Source organism: Mustela nivalis (assembly GCF_964662115.1).
Source record: "Mustela nivalis genome assembly, chromosome: 2".
NCBI classification, from domain to species: Eukaryota; Metazoa; Chordata; class Mammalia; order Carnivora; family Mustelidae; genus Mustela; species Mustela nivalis.
This window is the reverse complement of record NC_139021.1, coordinates 136,147,102-136,166,989: the sequence shown is the minus strand read 5'-3', so window position 1 is coordinate 136,166,989 and position 19,888 is coordinate 136,147,102. Positions and strand designations below refer to the sequence as shown.

The following is a 19,888-nucleotide window of genomic DNA, read 5'->3' as shown; positions in this document are numbered from 1 at the left end:
TAAAAGCCCTTTACCTAGGACTGGGGCTGGAACTTAGAATTGACTGAAAATGGGCCCAAGAGAATTTGGGGAGGATGTTGGAAATGTTCTAAGACTGGATTACAGTCATGATTGTACAACTCTACAAGTTTACTAAAAATCATTGCATTGTTCACTTACAATGGGTGATTTTTTATTAAACTATAACTGAAATACAACGTTATATTAGTTTCAGATGTACAGCATATTGATTTGACAAAGCTACACATTACTCAGTACTTACCAAAGTAAGTGTAATCACCATCCGTCACCATACATTATTATAATATTATTGACTATATTCCCTATGCTGTACTTTTCTCTCCATGACTTACTTTATAACTTGAGGCTTGTACCTCTTAATCCCTTTCACCCATTTTACCCCTCCCCCAACCCCTCCCCTTTGGCAACCACCAGTCAGTTTGTCCTCTGTATTTATGAGTTTGTTTGCTCGTTTGTTTTGTCTTTTCGAGTCCACATATAAGTGAAATCGTATGGTATTTCTCTTTCTCAAGTCTGCCTTATTCATTTCACTTAGCATAATACCCTGTAGGTCCATCCATGTTGTAGTAAATGGAAAGATTTCATTCTTTTTTATGGCTGAGTAATATTCTATACAATAGATGATTTTGTGGAATGTAAATTTTACTTCAATAAAGCTGTTCAGAAAAACAAACCCACTGAAAAAGAAATCAAAATGTCATAGTAAATAATGAAGGGAAGTTGGGTGGGAATTTAACTTAAAAATGAAACGGAAAAGGACGACAAGAGGGGGCACTGGAGTGCTAAATATTCTGTCGCTTAATCTTATTGTGAATTATAGTTTGTGAAAATCATTGAGCTGTGTTCTCGTGCAGTATTTTTTTTCAGATTTTATTTATTTATTTGACAGCAAGAGAGGGAACACAAACAGGGGGAGTGGGAGAAGGAGGAGCAGGGTCCCTGCTGAGCAGAGAGCCTGATGCAGGGCTCCATCCCAGGACCCTGGGATCAGGACCTGAGCAGAAGTTCAGACACTTAGCGATTGAGCCACCCAGGTGCCCCTTATGTGCAGTTTTCTGCGTGTATACCACAATACAAAGTTTTTTAAATGGCAGTAAGGCCTGGGAGGGGCCATGAGTGACCCAATAATGAGTTATAGAAGCTGAGAGGTTGTTCAAAAGCCATCCAGTTGTTCTTGGGTCTCCATGAGATTTTTGCTCCTTTATTGCCACTATTTTACAGTAACCCCCACTATGAGAGCTGGCCTAAATTAATTTCTATTTCTTCCTGCAAAGAAGCCTCACTAACAGACCCACACAGATAATACCAAAATGGTACCTCTGAGAGGGCTGAGAATTTTGTACCGGGCTGAATCCCTAGGGCCTGAAACAACACCTGGCAATACAGTAGGTTCTCAAGACGCACTACTCGGATGCATGAACAAACGGATGAACGCACAAATAGTTGGAAAGGAAAGGAAATGTAGAAGTGTGTTTACAAAAACATGCATTTTTCAATGCAACCCAGCCCATATATCCACAGGGATATGAACAAAATGTGATGGAAGCCCAGAGTATTAAATAATGCCCAGAGGAATGTGAGGAAAGGGGCAGAGGAGGACACATTGGCTTTGGGTCTTGAAGGATGAATAGGAGTTTGCCAGATAAAGAATGGAAGGGAGTGAGACAGACAAACACAGACACAAATACGTTGTTGTGAAAGAGCCTAGCATTCTTCAGAGCCCCGAGAAGTCTCCTGTGGCAGAAGTGCAGGGTTCATAGTGAAGGAGAGGTGAGAGATGAGGCTGGAGAAGTATGCTGGGAGTCGATGGAAAAGGGTCATCTCTTCACAGCCAAGACATCTGAACTGACTCCTGCAAGAATCACCACCAAGAAAGAATTTTAAGCAGGGATGAAATTCGCTTTTTAGGGAGCTCATTTTGACTGGAGCAAGAATAGTTTGAATTCATTGGCTATCTGCTCTGTTGGTATATACACCTCCTTGCCTCGATGTCTCTCTCTTTCTCTGCATTCTTCTCTTAATTCTCTCTCTCTCTCTCCCTTCCTCCCTCCCTCTCCATCTCTCTCTCTCTTTCTCTCTCTCATGTCTTGTCTTGTATAGGTCTCCCCTCTCTGTGTATTTCTTTTCATTTTTTTCTCAAGACACTACCCTTTGGGGGCACCTGGGTGGCTCAGTGGGTTAAGCGTCTGCCTTCGGCTCAGGTCAGGGTCCCAGGGTCCTGGGATGGAGTCCTGCATCCTGCTCCTTCCTCAACGGGGAATCTGCTTTTCCCTCTCCCTCTGCCTGCCTCTCTGCCTACTTGAGCTCTCTTTCTCTGTCAAATAAATAAACAAAAATCTCAAAAAAAAAAAAAATAGGCACTCCCCTTTGAAGATATCTCTCAACCGCTTGTGTCTTATCTGCCCAAACAGCTTTCAGATTCCATCTCCAGGACTCATTTTCTCCAGGACACTAGTCCCAGCCGGCCTTGGGGTTTTCACAAATAAGTACTCAGGATTTCCTCTTGAACAGCAAGCTCTTCGGGGCCTCCCCAGTGCACAGAGGAGGTGCTGGAAGAAGGGACTGCCATCATGGGGCCCAGAGAAGGTGAGCCACCAGGTCCCAAGGTCTCCACGGAACCAGTGAACTGGGAACAGCACGCTCCCCTCTTAGGCATCCTGGCAGCGCTCACAACACTGTTGGTGCCCACAGCTCGAAGCCGCCCCCTTTCAGCCTCCTCCAGGAGAGCCTGGTAGCTCATACCTCTGACCTTCAGCACCACCACCACGGCTCCGACCTTGCGCCCACCCTCCCCAGGAAAAGGACCCCCTGAGTCAAGAGAGCCCCTCATGAAAGTCGAACTTGGGACTCCTCTCCAGGACAGTTCTCTCCCCTGGGATAAGAGGGTCAAGCTGCTCTTCTAGACATGACCTCAGAGATGTGTGGCAAGGGCCCTGGCCCAATTTATCACCACGGGGCTATAATTAGGTTTGTTAACATACAGTCCAGTGTAGTCTTGTTGACTAGGAACTTAATCACGTTACTATTGAGTTCCTGTACGCATAGCTTGGGGTGACTGTTTTACTCGTAGAGTTATAGCCAAGCCCAACGGGAGGAAATTAGCTTTGGACACAAGTTTGGAGGGGGGGTTCTTTTTCCTCATGACTTTGTCTCCCTCCCCCCCTTCCATGTGAAAATATTTAGCAAACAGTGACAATGATGAAAAACAGTAGGAAACAAAATGTTCTACATTAGTATAAAACATGAAAAATGCAGCAAGGACCCTTAGCGGTACAACATGTGTTATGCTGGCTGGCAGTCCATTAGCTCTGATAGACATTTCACTTACCTAAGTCAAATATAACAGTCTAGTATTCATTAATATAAGAAGGGGCTGTGGAATCAGAGCTACCATCTGGCTGGGCCGACAGAATAATCTACAACTCATGATTAGGTCTAAGGAGTGGGGTTTCACTTTAATCTTTCTCATTGCTCGAAATTTCCATCTGCGCAGTTCGGCACATCATTTTTCTTCAAGACAAATGTGCTGTTTTTCATGTTCCAAAATTAGATCAGAAGAAAACGATTAATCATGTCACGGCCTGGGAAAGGAAACAAAGCTCCGATATTCTGCTGCTCTCCCCTCCCCTCCCCTCCCCCCCCCCAACTCCGCCCCTCCCGGCCCCGGCCGGGCCGGTTGCAAGTTTCCCTTTTTTCCCCAACCTCTGGGTTTTCAGCACAACTTTCGGAGACGCAGCCGCCAGCCGAGAGGAGGAGAGTGGGACGGGAGGGGCGAGGGCGCTCGCTGGGCCTGCGGGGACAGCCTGGGGCGGGGGGGGGGGGGGGGGTTGTCCTGGGACCCCAGCCCTCCCTTGCACCCCTGGTCCGCCCCCGCGGGTGACTCCCGACCAGGCTGCACCTTCTGTCCCCCCCCCCCCGGCCCCCCACCTGCCACCCCGCCCCGACTCCGGGCGCTGGGCGCTGCCTCTCCCCCGGAGTGACAAAAGGGCTGCGAGCCTCCCTCCCGCGCGTCCCCCTCCCGCGGCCGCCACCGTCCTGTCTGTCAGCCGGCTCGCAAGTCATAACAAATCCCTGGCGCGGAGCTGAAGCTGAGCATTTGCCGGAGCGTCATGGGGATGATGAATGACCCGCAGGCCTTTGAAGTGCTCTGCCAGTTCAGCTGGGTCCGCGGTGCTGACAGAGAAATATACACAACAGCGTAACCAATAATGAGAACATTAAACATTCCTGCGCCGTGACAGGCTGACAGAAAAACCCAGGCTCCCATCAATCACGGCGCAGATAGAACCCTGACAACTGGCCCCTCACTGATACCCGCGGTCACCTTGCCCTCGCCCCTCGCGCGCTCTCGCCGGGCTCCCTCCTCGCCCTCCCTCCGGTTTTCCTGTTTCCTTCCCTCCGGACTCCCCGCACCCCTTCTCTCTGCTCCTCCCTGCTCCTCTCTCCTCCCTCTAGCCGCTCTCCCTTCCGCACCTCCTCGGCCTCCTCCTCCACAGCCCCTGCCCTCCAAGACTGCCTTCGAGGGAGCCTCGTGGAGGTCAAGTGAGGTTGGGGCCACTTGCATTTTGTGAGACTGACCTTGCTGAAACTGTGAAGGAGTGTCAAGTCCTTAAGTTCATGGTTAACAATCTGTCGCTCTCAACCAGATGCAAAATAAGAACAGTCACTGTGGGGACAACCTCATTTGGAAATACTATTATTACAAGTCTAAGGGGAGACCCATTTGAACCCCTTCTCCCTCTTCTGCCCGGGAAGGGTCTCTCTGGGTGTCTTCCTGCGTGACTTGGGCAAGGGACCCTTCTCTTCCCAGCCAGCCAGGGCCTCTTTCTTCTCAACTGGGTTTATCTGACTCCATCTGGTTTCTGATCTGCCTGAAAGGGGCAAACAGCAGAGAAACACAAAGATCTCTTCCTTTTCCTCCAACAGGAAATGGAATCTGCCCAGATAAAGCCTACTGGAGGGACTTTAGCCCAGTTCCCAGAGGAGCCGCTGGTGACCTCTTAGTCACTTTCTGGATCCCTTGGGGCTCCCAGGAGAACTGAGTTTTGGCCACACTTTCCTGGGCTGAGCCTCTACTCCCACTTTGTGATGGGGAGGCATTTCCCCATGCCTCCCCCACCCCCCATTATCCCAGCCAGGCCAGCAGGCAAGCAAGGGCTCATGGAAAGAGCTCTGGGCCCAGCCAGGGCAGTGAGAAGCCAGGGTTCTAATCCCACCATGGGAACTTGAGCAAGGCCGGAATTGCCCTGGACCTCTCTTCATCCACAATAAGGGAACAGAAGTCCCTACCTTAGAGTTTCTTTACCTTCTCCAGATGCAAACAGTTAATATTCCTCTTTTTAATTCTTGAACCAAACTTACTTACTTACTCCCTCCTTCCCTCCTTTCCTGCCTTGCTTCCTTGGCTTTTGGAGACAGACATTCCTTGACTTTCCAAAAAGTCACGGAAAACTCCCTGCAGCCTCCACACACATGTCCAGAGATGGTGAGTGGCGGAGGGGGGAGGGTCACTTCCTGGGCATCCTGGGGTGGAGGGTGTTATAAGGAGTCTGGCAGGAGCCTGGGGGAGGAGATAGAAAGGCACGTAGAAGCTTCCTCTTTAGAGCCCTTGCTTTGAGGAAAAGTTCAATCGTGAACCTCAGATGCATTTGTGTATTGGTTTAAGTGAGCCAGCTCAGGTGTGAGGAAGAGAACATCTGCTCCGTGCTCTGGAGTATCTCGTCCTTTCCTTTCTGCCCACCTGACAAAGCCAGCTCTGTTCTCACCACCTCTATGACAAGTTTGTTCTGCCTGCCATGGCCCATGATGACCTTGCTTTTCTCCAAGGGCCTATGAATCCTGGCCCAAATGAGCATCTTTCCTGCCCAGCTCGACTTGAAGCTACTTGAGGACAAGGAGGGTGCCATGCTCTGCCCTTCCCTGGGTTACCCAGGACTAGTACAACATGTTGGTCCAAAAATGCCTGCCCCACCCGCAGCTCCCTTCTCTAAGGAACTGCTCCTACCAGGCCTGTTCAAGGGGGAGACCTCAGAGGCCATGTCCGCACTGCATGTTCACCACTACGGGAATGGTTCCGTAGTGAACACCTATCCCTGCAACCAATCAGATTCTCTCTTCCTTGAAAATCTGAGCTCAGCCACAGAGGGTGTTAGGCTCCTAAAAGTCACTAATGTTTGGGACTGAGGCAGCCATTTTGAGACATGGTAGACACTGAGAAAGGAGAAAAAAAAAAAGCAGCAGCAGCTCATCCTCAAAGGAAAACAGGAGAATGAGGAAGTGGACGAAAAGAAGCAGATATGAAATATCAGATAGATCCAGAAGACAGCATAGCTTTAATTCCTGACTTGCTCATTCCTGTCCTCTAAGGCTTGTCATACTCCTTCCCGCCCCTGGATGCCTGGGAGGCAGCAGGCCACTAGAAAAGATATATGACCCAGACCCGGCCAATCCTTCTATCCTATCATTCTGCCTACAAAGACTGGCCCAGGAGAAGCATGTGACCTATGTCAGGGCAATCAGAGTCCTTCCCTGGGATTTTATACACTGATTCTGAAGGAGAGATAGTGTCCGTTTCTTTTATTTTTTTTTTAAGATTTTATTGATTTATTTAACAAAAAGAGAAATCACAAGTAAGCAGAGCAGTAGGCAGGGGGTGGGGGGAAGCAGGCTCCCTGCTGAGCAGAGAGCCTGATTCGGGACTTGATCCCAGGACCCTAAGATCATGACCCAAGCTGAAGGCAGAGGCTTAACCGGCTGATTCACCCAGGTGCCCTGCGTCCATTTCTTTTAGATTGAGAATCACAAGGCTAGGACCCCAAAGTTCTTACAGCCTTGGCTACCACTACCTGAAGAAACAATTTATGGGGGCGCCTGGGTGGCTCAGTGGGTTAAGCCTCTGCCTTAGGCTCAGGTCATGATCTCAGGGTCCTGGGATCGAGCCCCACATGGGGCTCTCTGCTCAGCAGGGAGCCTGCTTCCCCTTCTCTCTCTGCCTGCCTCTCTGCCTACTTGTGATCTCTCTCTCTCTCTGTCAAATAAACAAATCAAATCTTAAAAAAAAAAAGAAAGAAAAAGAAACAATTTATGGTAGAAGCAAATGATGCCAACTAGAGCAACAGAGTCCTCTGATGACAAGTCTGATGACTTCTCCAGGTCCCTGGATCCAGTCCAGCCTGAAGCCCACTCTCCCCTTGGCCTTCACAGCAGGTGAGCCAGTATATTCCCTTTCTTACTGGGACTAGTTTTAGTTTTGTTTTGACCACTTGCATTTCCGGAAGTCCTCATACTGGTGTTCAAGGGACATGTCAATTTACGAGGATTCATTAATACATGCTTCTACTCTTTTTTTACACATATGTACGTGACTAAGAATCTGCTGGGGCCCGAATGAAGGAGAGCTGCAGTGAGCCTTCTCTGATCCCCTCCACCTCTGCAGTCTTCCCTGTGACCTCACCCTTCATGCCAGGCGGTAAGCCTGTCCCCAGGCCAGACTCAGGTGACGTCCTTGTAAGCCTGTCGGGAACGTTATGTCCCTATCCCTGTGGTTTGTCCCCTCCCCCATAAGCAAGAAGGGGACAGGCATGGTGAGTGTTAAGGGATGGTCCTCACAGTCTCTGAATAAATCTGTTTGGCTACAAGGAAGCCAGAGCTCAGGCTGATCCCTGGTCCACCTGAGACAGCTCACAGATCCCACCCTTCAGGCACCCCTTGTGCTCAGACGTCCTTTGGGGCCGTCCATGGACCCCTGGCTATCCATCTTCGTTGCTAATCCTGGTCTGATGAGAAGACTCCTGGATGAAAGGTGGCACGGGAGAGATCAGGGGCAGCAGCAGTCGAAATGAAAAATGACTGGCGATGTTCAGCTGACTGCAAGCTTAAGGTAAGCTGATCTTGTGTGATGTGGCTACTTTAAAAAAAAAAAAAAAAAAGCCAGGAGAAGCTGGAACATCAGCAAAGGTGATAGAAAACGGGTCATAGAGAAAAAGGGGAAAGACCTCAGGATGGAAAAGTGACAAGTCCATCGACAGTGAGTGGATTGGCACACTTTTACCCTCCGGGAAAGGGCTGTGAGGGGCCCAGACACAGGCCCGACACACAGCACCCAAGAGTGTTAGTTTCCTTTTTTCTTGACCCATCCTCATTCACTGGGGGCATAATCAGTGCCGATGAGCAGACATTACAGGGACGTGGCTTTTATCACAATCTAAGAACTTTCAGACAATTTCAACCACGCAGCAATTGGAATGGGCCACTTTGCAAGCTCCACATCAGTATAGGCATTCAGGAAGAGACTAGATCCTTAGCTCCACGGGATTCCATAGAAAGAATCTCTAAATAGAGTATATGTTGGGCTTTAAGGGCCCTTTTCTTCCTTTTTTTTAAGATTTTATTTATTATTTGACAGAGAGAGACACAGTGAGACAGGGAACACAAGCAGGGGCAGTGGGAGAGGGAGAAGCAGGTTTCCCACTCAGTAGGGAGCCAGATGTGGGGCTCGATCCAAGGACCTTGGGATCATGATCTGAGCTGAACGCAGACACTTAACGACTGAGCCACCCAGGCACCCCAAGGGCCCTCTTTCAATTCAATGACTTTTGTAGCCTCAGTTTCCCCCTCTATGAAGTGGGTGTGAGGCTCTGTCTGCCCCTGGACCCTCTCATCTTAGCAATTTACGGGTGTGGCAGTTGAATTTTCCAAAGGTGCGGCTATTCGTACTTTTGGTAAGGGCCTCAACAACATCTCCTTTCCCATAAACTCTTTACAGTATCACCTTGTCTCTCCCCATGAAGAAGCAGCTAATTCCTTTCCCATTCAATCTGTGCTGGCTTGTGACTGCTTCCCTGAATAGAATGTGGCAGAAGTGACACTGTAGGACTTCTACAGCTAGACTAGAAAGGGCACACAGCTTCTGTTGGCTCTCTGGGGGTGCCTGTCCTGGAATCCAGCTGCCATGCTGGGAGGAAGCCCAAAGTAGCCCCCGCACAAAGTTCCTATGGAGAGGCTGGTGGAGGTTTCTGACCCAGAGGCAAGCCACCTCCCAGCTCACAGCAAGCCTCAAATGCCTAACATGTGAATGAAGACTTTTCCAGATTATTCCCCCAGCCTTTGAGTCAACCCAGCTGAGGTCCCCAGAGACAAACCATTCTCACTGTGCCCTCTCCAAATTCCTGTCCCACAGAATCTGTGACACAATAAAAATGGGTTTGGATTGGTTTGTTATGTATGTGTGTGTGTTTGTTATGTATGTGTGTGTGTTTGTTATGTATGTGTGTGTGTTTGTTATGTATGTGTGTGTGTTCCCCACACAGTAGGGGAAGATGGCCAGGAGGTTCTCAGAGGCCTGTGAGCATGAGACACGTCCAGGGCTGGGACCCACTGGTGACTCAGTTATTACCCTCTATTCTGTCTCAACCCGCTTCCCCAAACTGTCCCTCTCCCCAGCCAGATTTTATCCCAATTCAAAACCTAGGCCTTGCCCCTAACATTAACAGTCCTTGTCTCTACCCCTCCTGGTAGCAGCAAGTAGCAAGCAGGTAACAAGGAGTATTAAAAGTGTAGGAGTTGGGGCGCCTGGGTGGCTCAGTGGGTTGAGCCGCTGCCTTTGGCTCGGGTCATGATCTCAGGGTCCTGGGATCGAGTCCCACATCGGGCTCTCTGCTCAGCGGGGAGCCTGCTTCCTCCTCTCTCTCTCTGCCTACTTGTGATCTCTCTCTGTCAAATAAATAAATAAAATCTTTAAAAAAAAAAAAAAAAGATACTGATTATTTAAAAAAAAAAAAGTGTAGGAGTTGGGGCACCTGAGTGGCTCAGTTGGTTAAGTGGCTGCCTTCAGCTCAGGTCATGATCCCAGGGTCCTAGGATCGAGCCTCAAATCGGGCTCCCTACTCAGCGGAGAGCCTGCTTCTCTCTCTCTCCCTGCTACTCTGCCTACTTGTGCTCTCTCAGTCTGTCAAATAAATAAATAAATTTTTTTAAAAAAGTGTAGGAGTTGTGCCCACCCCCACAAGGCCCTCTACCCACACCCTCTTCTCATAGTCCTGGAACAGCAAAGTTGGGAAAGTGCTTTCTGTTCTATGACTCCCATTTAGACCTCTACCCACGAATTCGCAGGGCTGTCCCAAGGTCCATCTGCCAGGATTCACACAGCAAGGCGGCACTCTGCAGGCCTAGGAGGTCTTGCTGGTCACCTGAGTGTCCATGATGTCTGTGACTGGTGAGGCGGGGAGAGCCCCCAGCTCGGAAAGCAGGGTTTGGCTCCTGAACCCACTGGAGCCTTTGGGAAGGAGACAGATTTGTTAACAGATGATTCCCTTGGTGTCACTCCTTGGGAATGAACAACTCAAGAGGTTCTTCATGGTGATGGAGGATGATGTGGCAAAGGCCCTTAACATGGAACGGAAGGGCACAGGCCTCTCTTGTAGCCCAGCTCCCAGCATCTGCCTGCAGCTCAAGGCCCCAGGCCCAGACACACTCCCTCTGCTTGCTTCTTGCCCCACCTGCCCAGTCCTGGCAGGGGGCCCTGGTCCAGCCTCAACCAGAGCCCCCCAACTAGAACTGTAGCCACATTTCTGCAATAAGCATTTCTGGTTCATAAAATAATAATAGTAGTAGTAATAATAATGATAAAAGATTGTCCTCTAGCTCCGCACATGACTGTGGCTCTCCTGAGACAAATCCCTGATGGGGCAGCATCATCTGTGTCTGGAGCTGGACCTGTGTCTGTGTCCCCGTGCAACTTCGCATGTGCTTATTGTAGCCAGTGCTGGACTGGGGCGGGGGGGCAGACAGACAGCCTTCACCTGCAGTGGCGTCCTGCGGCCTGGCTCAGCAGAGCATCTGCCTGCTTCTGGACAGCTCTTCATGTGACCATGCACCCGGCAGCCGGGTGGCCCATGCCTGACCCATCCTGGAACCCCACCTGGTCAGCACAGTGATGCAGCCAAGGTTGAGCCCATGTCCCAGGCTTGGACAAGCCAGTCCTTCCCTAGATATCCTTCGTTCACTATGGGCATCGATGAGGCCACAGCTTTCGCAGCCACAACACTGCCGTGAGGAGAAGCTGAGGGGAGAGGAGGACTGGCCCAGGGAGCAAAAGAGCTTAGGGATGGAGCCTTGCATCCTGACTTCATTGGGGGTCCTGGTTCCACTCATCAGTGTCCTGCTCAAGCCTTCGTGTGTTCAACCTACCCTCAGGAAGCCTTAAGTCAAGGGTCCAGAGGGTATTATAAGGCCAGACCATGGTGGGCGGGGCGGGGGTTGGGGGTTGGGATGGTAGGTAACAGGGATGGGAGGCCAAGAAAGTAAAAAGAAACAGATCCAGGGTGAGAGGTGAAGTGCAAGGTGTCCTGGAGACAGAAGGTCAGGAGAGAGGCTTGGGAGAGGTGGGTGTCCAAGCTGGTAGAGCCACTGTCCCCCAGGATCAGAGGATAGGGGAGTGCTGAAAGATGGAAAAAAAGAAGACCTTGTGCCCGTGTTCAGACGGCTGTGGGGAAGTCAGCTGGAACATGCAGAGGGATGTGAAGGTAGAGGACCAGGGTCTCCCAGAGCCAAGGCCAGGGTACAGACAGAAGCCATCCCAAGACGCCCACCACCAGACATACAAGGAGAGGGCCAGTCCCGCCCACCGGAAGCAACCCACACGGAAGGGCATTTCTGAACCACATGCACAGAGGGCACAGCTGCTCAGGGTGAGTAGACTAGGAACTCCCACAGCCTCTTTGGTGTCCTTCCAGCTGACCTGCCTGCAGAGTCCAGGGTCGTGCCCCTGCAGCCTGAGCCTCTACCCCTGGGAGCAAGAGACCCCAGGATCCCACCTTCCTCCCACAATGGTTTGCATACTTGTGGGGGGGGGGGTTGCTGCTCCCACAGGCGGAGGCAGTAGAGAGCAGCCCCTCCTTTTCAGACCTGGCCACCTGTACAGGGGCCCTGGCAGCTAGGGGGTGCGATGGGGATGGGGGGGTGGGGGACCTTCCTTCCCCCCATCCCCCACACGGAAAGAAGCTGCGGGAGGGTGGCGGGGAGAAAAGGGGCAACACTGCAAAGGTTTGGAGCACTTGTTCCGTGCCAAGTTAGTACCCTGCAGTTGGTGTGCATTATCTCATTCGGTCTTCACACCACCCTGCGAATAGACACTACTGATTATGCTCGTTTCCCAGTAGAGAAAATGGAAACGCAGAGAAGCCAAGCAACCTGTCTAAGGTCACAGAGGTGGGAAGAGGTGTGTTTCTACCCTAGTCTGTCTGGCTCCAGACACAGTGAGGAACGAAAGAGGAAGCAGAAGGAATGTCCTCCACACCCAAGCAGCTCCTACAGCAACATGCGCTTTGCACACGCACCCCCAGCCCAAGCCCCACTCTGCCAGCGAATGGGAGAGCCGCCTTATGTTCTTGAGCAAAAACTGAAACGCAGTTAAGCTTCATTTTGTGTCTCCAGGCTCTTTATGCAAATAGTTTTATACTTAATCTTGTGGTTATAGTGGCACCCGAAAGACCATCCAAAGCAAATGAGGACAAATTGCTCAAGTCAGGGTCCCTTACTAGCAACGCCGGGTGTAGAACTCACGTCTCCAGACTCTCCAGTAGCCTCTGATGGAGAGAACTTGCCATGAACTACAGTATAATGTTTTCCCTTTCCCCTTGGGTTCTTCCCCGGGGATGTGCTGGTGAAAGTTTAGTAAATAGCTCTTCAGGAAGCAACCAACAAACCAACAGAAAAACTAACCCAATAGCATTTGCCATTTTCCATAGTGTAAACATTCCTACCCTGGTCAGTTCCAAGCTCCCAACGTGATGTCGCTGAATGGAGTTGGGGAGGACCCTGGCACACTACTGCCCCCCACCCCTGACAAGGGGAGAGCATGAATTAAGGAAAATACAGTATTGTGGTTGAGAGAATGAACTTCGGAGCCACGTGGTGTTGGGTCTAACCCTCAGTAGCCATGTGATCTTGGCCATGTAACTTAACCTACCTGTAAAATGGGGATGGCACCAGCGCCGTGGGAGTTATGGAGGTTATGAGGACTCAGAGGAGAAACATGACCTCAAATTCTTTCCTTTGCCTGGCACTCAACGGGCACTCAGTAAGGATTTGTTGTTGAGTATGTTGAGTGTGGCATCTGACAGGCCGTGTTATATTTCTTTAGCTCTTGCTTCAGTTGCATCCTCTGTTTAAAAATCAGTAATCCTGGCTAATATCGATGCTTAGTTTTTCTAAAAAGCCATTATATTGGGGCACCTGGGTGGCTCAGTGGGTTAAGGCCTCTGCCTTTGGCTCAGGTCATGGTCTCAGGGTCCTGGGATCCAGGCCCACATCGGGCTCTCTGCTCAGCAGGGAGCCTGCTTCCCCCTCTCTCTCTGCCTGCCTCTCTGCCTGCTTGTGATCTCTGTCTGTCAAATAAATAAATAAATAAAATCTTTTTTTTTTTTTTAAAGCCATTATATTTTTTTAAGTCTGTTGATGTGGAAATAAGAGCCTACCTTCCCCTTAGTTAGCCACACCCGCGGGAATCTGCTGGTATAAATTATAATTCAGAGAGGACAACTGCTTGGTGGCAGGACGACCAAGTGAAGTCAAAGGGCTCAGAGGAAAACCTTTCCCGCATTAGCCTCACACACTCCATGCCTCGACACGGCAGAGCTCATCCTAGCCCTGGGTCCTGACTCAGGACCATCTCTACCCACCCAGCAAGCCCAAGAAGGACAGGGGAATGCTCTGACCCGGAGGTTGGTGGGGGCGCTGGGCAGCTCCCGTCTTCTGTTTCTACCCTGCTCTTCCTGTGCTCTCAGTCGCCTTCCCCACCCCCCAGAGCAGACCCCAGCCCATCCCTCCACCGGCCTCTCTTCACCACTCTGCTCCCCCAGACTGGTTTGTTAGGGCATGAGAAATGGCTCCGTGGAATAAAGACGTTTCCCCTGTGATGAGCACATTTGCAGAAGGTATGTCAGAGATCCTGGGGCTGGGCTTGGGCGGTGTCTCAAGAAAGCTGTCCCCCCCCAACACCCTGTCTAACCCCCACCCCACCCTTCTTCTTTCCCCTCTCCCTCTCGTGCCCCCGCCCCACTTTGCTTACTTATTGGAAGAGTAATAAATATCGGGCCGACAGGCCCTTCTCACAGTTACAAAGCCTACCTGTAAGCGAGCTCAATAATTAGCAGTCTTGAAGATGATCTATGACTTTCATTACCCTTTGGGACTGGAGACTAAATGAGGACAGAGCTAATTGCCGTGCAAAGCAGTTTGGCATGAATGAGAAAAATGCAGGCCCTGTCTCCTGCCAAAAAAAGGGCCCTATTGCCGCTCTGATCTCAAGGCTGGTTTCTGCCGCAGGAGTTCACTCGGTGTCCATAAATCATGGGCTGCTTACAGCTGGGGCTGCCCTGAGTCGTCAGCAGGCCGTGCGCTGAGTGACAGATCCCAGCCGGCCGCATTAGGGCTTCAGCTCGCTCCTTTCTTCTCCTCCACCTCGTCCTCTTCCTCCTGCTTTTGGCACTGACCAGAAAATTAAACCCAGACTCCTCAGAGCGGGGAGGCCGGGTGGGGGTGGCAGCTGTTGACTTGGGTTGGGTCCGGGATGCCCGGTGCCCGGCTGCTCACACCCTGCACCCAGCCTCCTCCTCCTCCAAACAGGGCCCGGCCTGAGGCCACCGGAGGAGGGCAGGCCCCTCCTGGAATGCTCCAGACCGAGCTTTTGTCCTTGGATTGTCATCGAGACAAATGTGGCCTCTCTTCTGGCCACATGGCTCCCTCTTCCCCCGCCACCCTCTCAGGAAATGTTTCCCTTCCCTTAAAGGGGAAGGACTGACACCAGCCACATGTGTGTCTGCAGCTGACAGATGTGCGCAAGCCACGGAGGGCGGGGCTGGCTGTGACAGACCGGCTGTGATGGGGGGGGGGGCGGGGTACCTCCTGGAAACTGTTTTCATCTCTGCCCCAAAGCCCTACCCCTTGGCCACACTCCTCAAGGAGCCCTGTTTCCCAGGGTCCACGGTGGGAAATGCCCCGACCACGCCAAGCACCATCGCTGTCCAGCCTCCATTCCCTCTTCGGGGTTGGGTGGGGGGGCTTCCCTCCCTTGTGGGCAGACACCAATTTCACACTCAGAGCTGAGCTTCCTGGCTTTTCTAAGGGCAGTCATATAATTAATTCTTAGTGTGGCCAAATTATATTTGACACTTAATTTAAAACTCAAGGTTCCATAATGCAAAATCCTCGCCTGGTAATAAGGGTGACGCGTACAATGAGCCCGTGTGTGACTTGACAGCCAGGATCGGAGGGGTGGTTCTGGAACTCCCAAAGAGGGGAGGGAGCTGACTTTTATTCAACAGCTACTGTACAACCAGGCATTTCCTGGAGGTCTTGCTTTCCTTCTCATTATCCCATTTATTTTCTCCCTTCTTTTCCAATAACCCTGTGAGGCAAAGTGCTAGTCATCGCCTCCCCTGCCCAGATGAGACCAAGACCCAGTGAGGTTAATTCACCCAAGGCCATCCTGTTACGGCAGAAGCCAAGCTGGTGTTTATGATCTCAGGAGTCTCCTACTTCTTTGTGTCATTCAATTCCTCCTCTAGGGATGGGGGCAGGGGTTCCCCAAACTGGAAGCCCCAGCCGCTATACGACCGTGCGAGTGAGGGCTACACTCGGGCTGCGGAGAGCAGGATGCCTGGCTGTGGCAGCGTAAACAAGGAGAGGTTATTGTCACACATAAGAGGTAGGTCACCCAGGACAGGTGCCACCAACAATGACTTCAAGAACCCAACCTCTTACCTTTCCATACCACCATTCTCGCATGCTAGCGTCTTGCATTCTGGTGACCAAGCGGCTGGTGCACTCCCAAGTATCACGTCTCAGTCCAGGGATGGAAAAGGGGTGAAAAGGCATTCTCCAGCCAAGGCTTTGTCCTTCTTTTTGGGAAGAAGGGCCTTCCCCAGCAGACTTGCATCTCATGTACCAGAACTGGATCCCATATCTCCCACCTTTCCAACCCCCGCACCCTGCCCCATCTAGACCAATCATAAGCCAGGGGAATGAGTTGCCACAGTTCATTGATTGAATCGCCAGTCATGATTCATCTCCTGGGGCTGGGAGAGGCCCCAGGGTCCCAGCTTCCCAAAGATCAAGGCATTCCAGTGACTAGCAGCAAAGATCACACTGTTAACAGGGAAGGAGTGAGGATGGCTGTTGGGTATGCAATGGACAGTGTCTGCCACACCTGGTCCTTACCCTTGGCCTTCTCTTGTTCTCAAGGAAGAGACCCAGGTTCCAGCTGGAGAAAGACTGATTTGCTGGATATGTGCATAGACAGCTTTGGGGGAAGGTTTGGAAATTTGGTTCCCTCCAAAGCTACAATATTTCCTGGATTTTGTCTACCCCGAGCTCTGTGGTGGTAGGAGTTTGTGTTCTGTCCTTTGGACCTGGGTCTGTGGATCAATATGTGTGCATGGGGAGGGGTGGCACCATGACTACTCTCCTGCATGTGAGCCCCAGAGCCAGCTGTGGGCCGACAATGTCATGAGTGAGTGGAGTGAGGGGTAACTCCCCCAGGAAGGTAAAGATCAGCCTGCTAGAGACCCTGTCATCTTACTGAGAAATTTCACACTCTGGCTTTGTACACTCGTTGGCAGTCAAGTTGATGCAGGCTGTTCTTAAGAGGGTTTTTCTCTTCCCACCTCCACCTGCAGCTGGGGTAGGACTGAGCATTCCCTCCCCACCGAGTCTACAGCACCCACAGGAAAGCTCTCATCACTGTCCCCAGCTGGAGGCAGATTCACCTGCTGGGAGAGGCATCTGTCCCAGAGCAGGGCCACAGGTTGGGGGCTTGGGGGTGCTACACAGCAATGGTCACCAGCTCACCGCCCAACCTGCAGGACTCCACAGGCCTTTTCTGGACTCCTGCCTGCCTCTCTCACTCCCAGATTTCAGATATGGCCCACAACTTTCCCCCAGAGGCTTCTCCATGCAGATAGGAAGGATGACAGAGGTTTCTGATGCAAACCAGGTCGTATCTCTCTTTCCTGAGCATCTCAATGGCTTCTCATATCCTTGAGAATGAAACTCAGACTCTTTACCTTGACCTACACATAGGGTGACCTGTTATCCCGACATTATTATTAGTAGCACCCCTTCAGTCTCAAATGTGTACTAGTCTGGATGATAAATTATGTGGCCACCTTATCAAGCAGTAGACTCTACATGTTCCCAGCCCTGCCTCTGCCCCCAGGCTCCTCCTCGCTGCTCTCTCCAGCTTACACACCTCACCCTAGCCAGGGAGAGCCATTCTTTTTTTTTTTTTTTTTAAGTAGGCTCCACACCTATCAAGGAGCCAAGCATGGAGCCCGACTTGGGGTTTGAACTCACACCCCTGAGATCTGAGCTGAGATCCCAAGTTGGACACTTAACCAACTGAGCCACCCAGGCACCCCAAGCAGAGTCATTCTTTGAAGGGACCCAGCGCTTGCCTGCCTCAGGACCTTCATGCCCGCATTACTCTTCCTGGAACACACCTAGTTCCACTCAGCTCTCAGGTCTCATTTCCAATGTTCCTTTTCCAGAGCGGTCTTCCATTAGGCCCCTATGAACCTTAGTTCTATCATACCAATGATGGTATTTTCCTTTATGGCCAGAATTATTAATTTGATGACATGTTTTTCGTTTAATACCTGTCTCCCCCACTGGATTGTAAGCAGTCACCTCTGTAACTCCAAAACCTAGTAGAGGCTTTTGCCCCATAACTGTTTTATGAATGAATGAGTACATGATATTTCTCCCAAAGGCATATGCCCACTCCCAAGATAATGAAGTCACTATAGTCATCTGCAAGTTGATGTGTGTGGCTGACATGTCTGAAGCCCAGTGTGAACTTCCCAACAACATAGCACATCACTCCGAGCAGCCCGTCACAGTAGGACATCAAACCAAAGCTGTTACAGAATGAGAGACGCTGCACCGTAAGGCTCTCCCTGCACCTGGTTCTCATCTTACTCTAGGAGGGACATCAGCTAATCTGCCTCCGAGTCCACATCCCCATATACAATGTCAGAGTGAACGTATGCACGTCCCCTTATGGACCTGTGAGAACATTTTCCTTGGAATCTAGATTCCCCAGGTAGCTGAATCAGTAGATTATCAGAGATATACTCACTTAATATACTTAATTGGATTTAAGCCTCCCTCCTGCTTTTTTTTTTTTTTTTTTTTGCATAAGTTCTAGAATTCTTGGGCCAATTATCCATCTTGACAAGTGGAACCTTGAACCAAATTTAATTTGGTTAAAAAAAATATACATACACAATTCTTCTATTCCAAGTATCATGGGAAATTTGCTACCTGTTTTTGATACAACTTTATGTGCTATTGTCCACCTTTGGACTAAAGGCATCAGAACGAGCTGGATACTATGGAGGTGACCTGGGTAACATGAACCCTTGTCCAGCCCCTGGCATAGGTGGGGAGCAAGAGAAGAAAAAGAGAAAGTTCTGCTAAAGGCTGGCTCTCCTGGAAGTATGATGGCATTCGTTCTCCTAGAAACTCATGGAAAAATCCATCATACAGAACACTAGGTATGTTGCTCTGAGACTTGAACTGGGCTGATAGCAGCAACCAGAGCTCTTTATGCCTGGAGAAACCAGCATGCAAGCTAGGAACCATAAAAGAGTTAGCCTGTGGGCCTTTGGGAAAGGAAAGGAGCAGGAGAACCCTCAGATCAGCCCCAGTGACTCAAAACAGAAAAACCATTCTGCTCCCACCCTGCCTTCCCAATCAGAACTACATAAGGCAAATGCCTGCTTGGCTCATCTGCAGCCTGTCCTCCCACAAGCCCCAGTCTGACGAACTCTGGCATGGGACATCCAGAAATTTGGCAGTATGACCGTATGAGCAGCCTGGAATTTCACCTGAACAGACAGAAGGAAGAACCCTGTCCCAGGGAGACAGCCACAGACAGCTTCCCAAACTCTGGTAGAATGCATTCAGGCTTGCAGACAGACATACAGACAGATGTGCAATCAGGGATGACAGATATACAGCTGTGGGTGCAGAGATGCACATCCTGTCATATAAACTCACTCTCCTTCCAGCCAATCTCATAACACACCTCAGTGTCCTCCAGAACTGCAAACCACCCAGTTTCATGACACTATTCTGAAAGCAAAAGAGCACTGAGCACTTTGCACTTCCAGCCAAGATGGAGTAACAGGGACTGGATTTATTCTCCCACCTGAAACGATTAAAACATAAGACAAAATATATGAGACAATTTTTGAGACACTGAAAATGAAGCAAAAAAGATGGGAAATCAACAAGGTGAGCCATACACTCTTCCCAACTCATTGCTTTGAGAGTTTCCAGGATGCAGCAAAGGGAGGAAGAATTCCAGACAGAGCTTAGTTAAGGAGATGAATTAAGGAGATGGAGCTAAGATGACCTCTGAGGAAACCAAGGTATCTGGCATTAGCAGGACAGATTCTTGGAGAGAAGAGAGCTGCACAAACAACCTCAGAGAGGTGCCGTGCTCCCTTAAAACTCGGCAAAGACTGGCCAGTGTATGGTATGTGAGGATGCTCCCTCTGAACTATCAGAGAAAATTAGAGGGCCAAGAATATTTCCTGTTTCCATCAGCCAAACTGGAAACCCTCATTTTTCATCGGGCAATGAGTAAAGTACTTAGAAAGGTCTTACAAAATTAGCCCTAGACAAACACTACTCTGGTTCCACTAACAAAAGCAGACCCAAAAGGATCAAACTGTTTCAAGTAACTTAATGGCATCCAGAACAAAGCTCAGAAAAATTTAAACAAATACAAAGTACTCAACAAAGTAAAATTCAATATATCTGGCATTCATCAAAAATTCATCAAAAACTAGGTAAAGAAGTA

At 50.2% G+C, this 19,888-nt stretch overlaps 1 long non-coding RNA gene across 3 annotated transcripts; it reads right to left on the bottom strand.

The window, feature by feature from the left end:
• Positions 1–912: 912 nt before the first annotated feature.
• On the bottom strand, positions 913–14,754 carry LOC309856426. 3 transcript variants are annotated; one of them, XR_014307202.1, is made up of 4 exons: positions 14,149–14,754; positions 4,600–5,581; positions 3,350–4,194; positions 913–1,873 (listed from the first exon to the last, which is right to left on the bottom strand). It is a non-coding gene; the product is annotated as an uncharacterized lncRNA (long non-coding RNA). The 3 variants fall into 3 exon arrangements; XR_014307203.1 differs by having other exon boundaries at positions 913–3,602; positions 3,724–4,194; XR_014307201.1 differs by having other exon boundaries at positions 913–4,194.
• Positions 14,755–19,888: the final 5,134 nt, after the last annotated feature.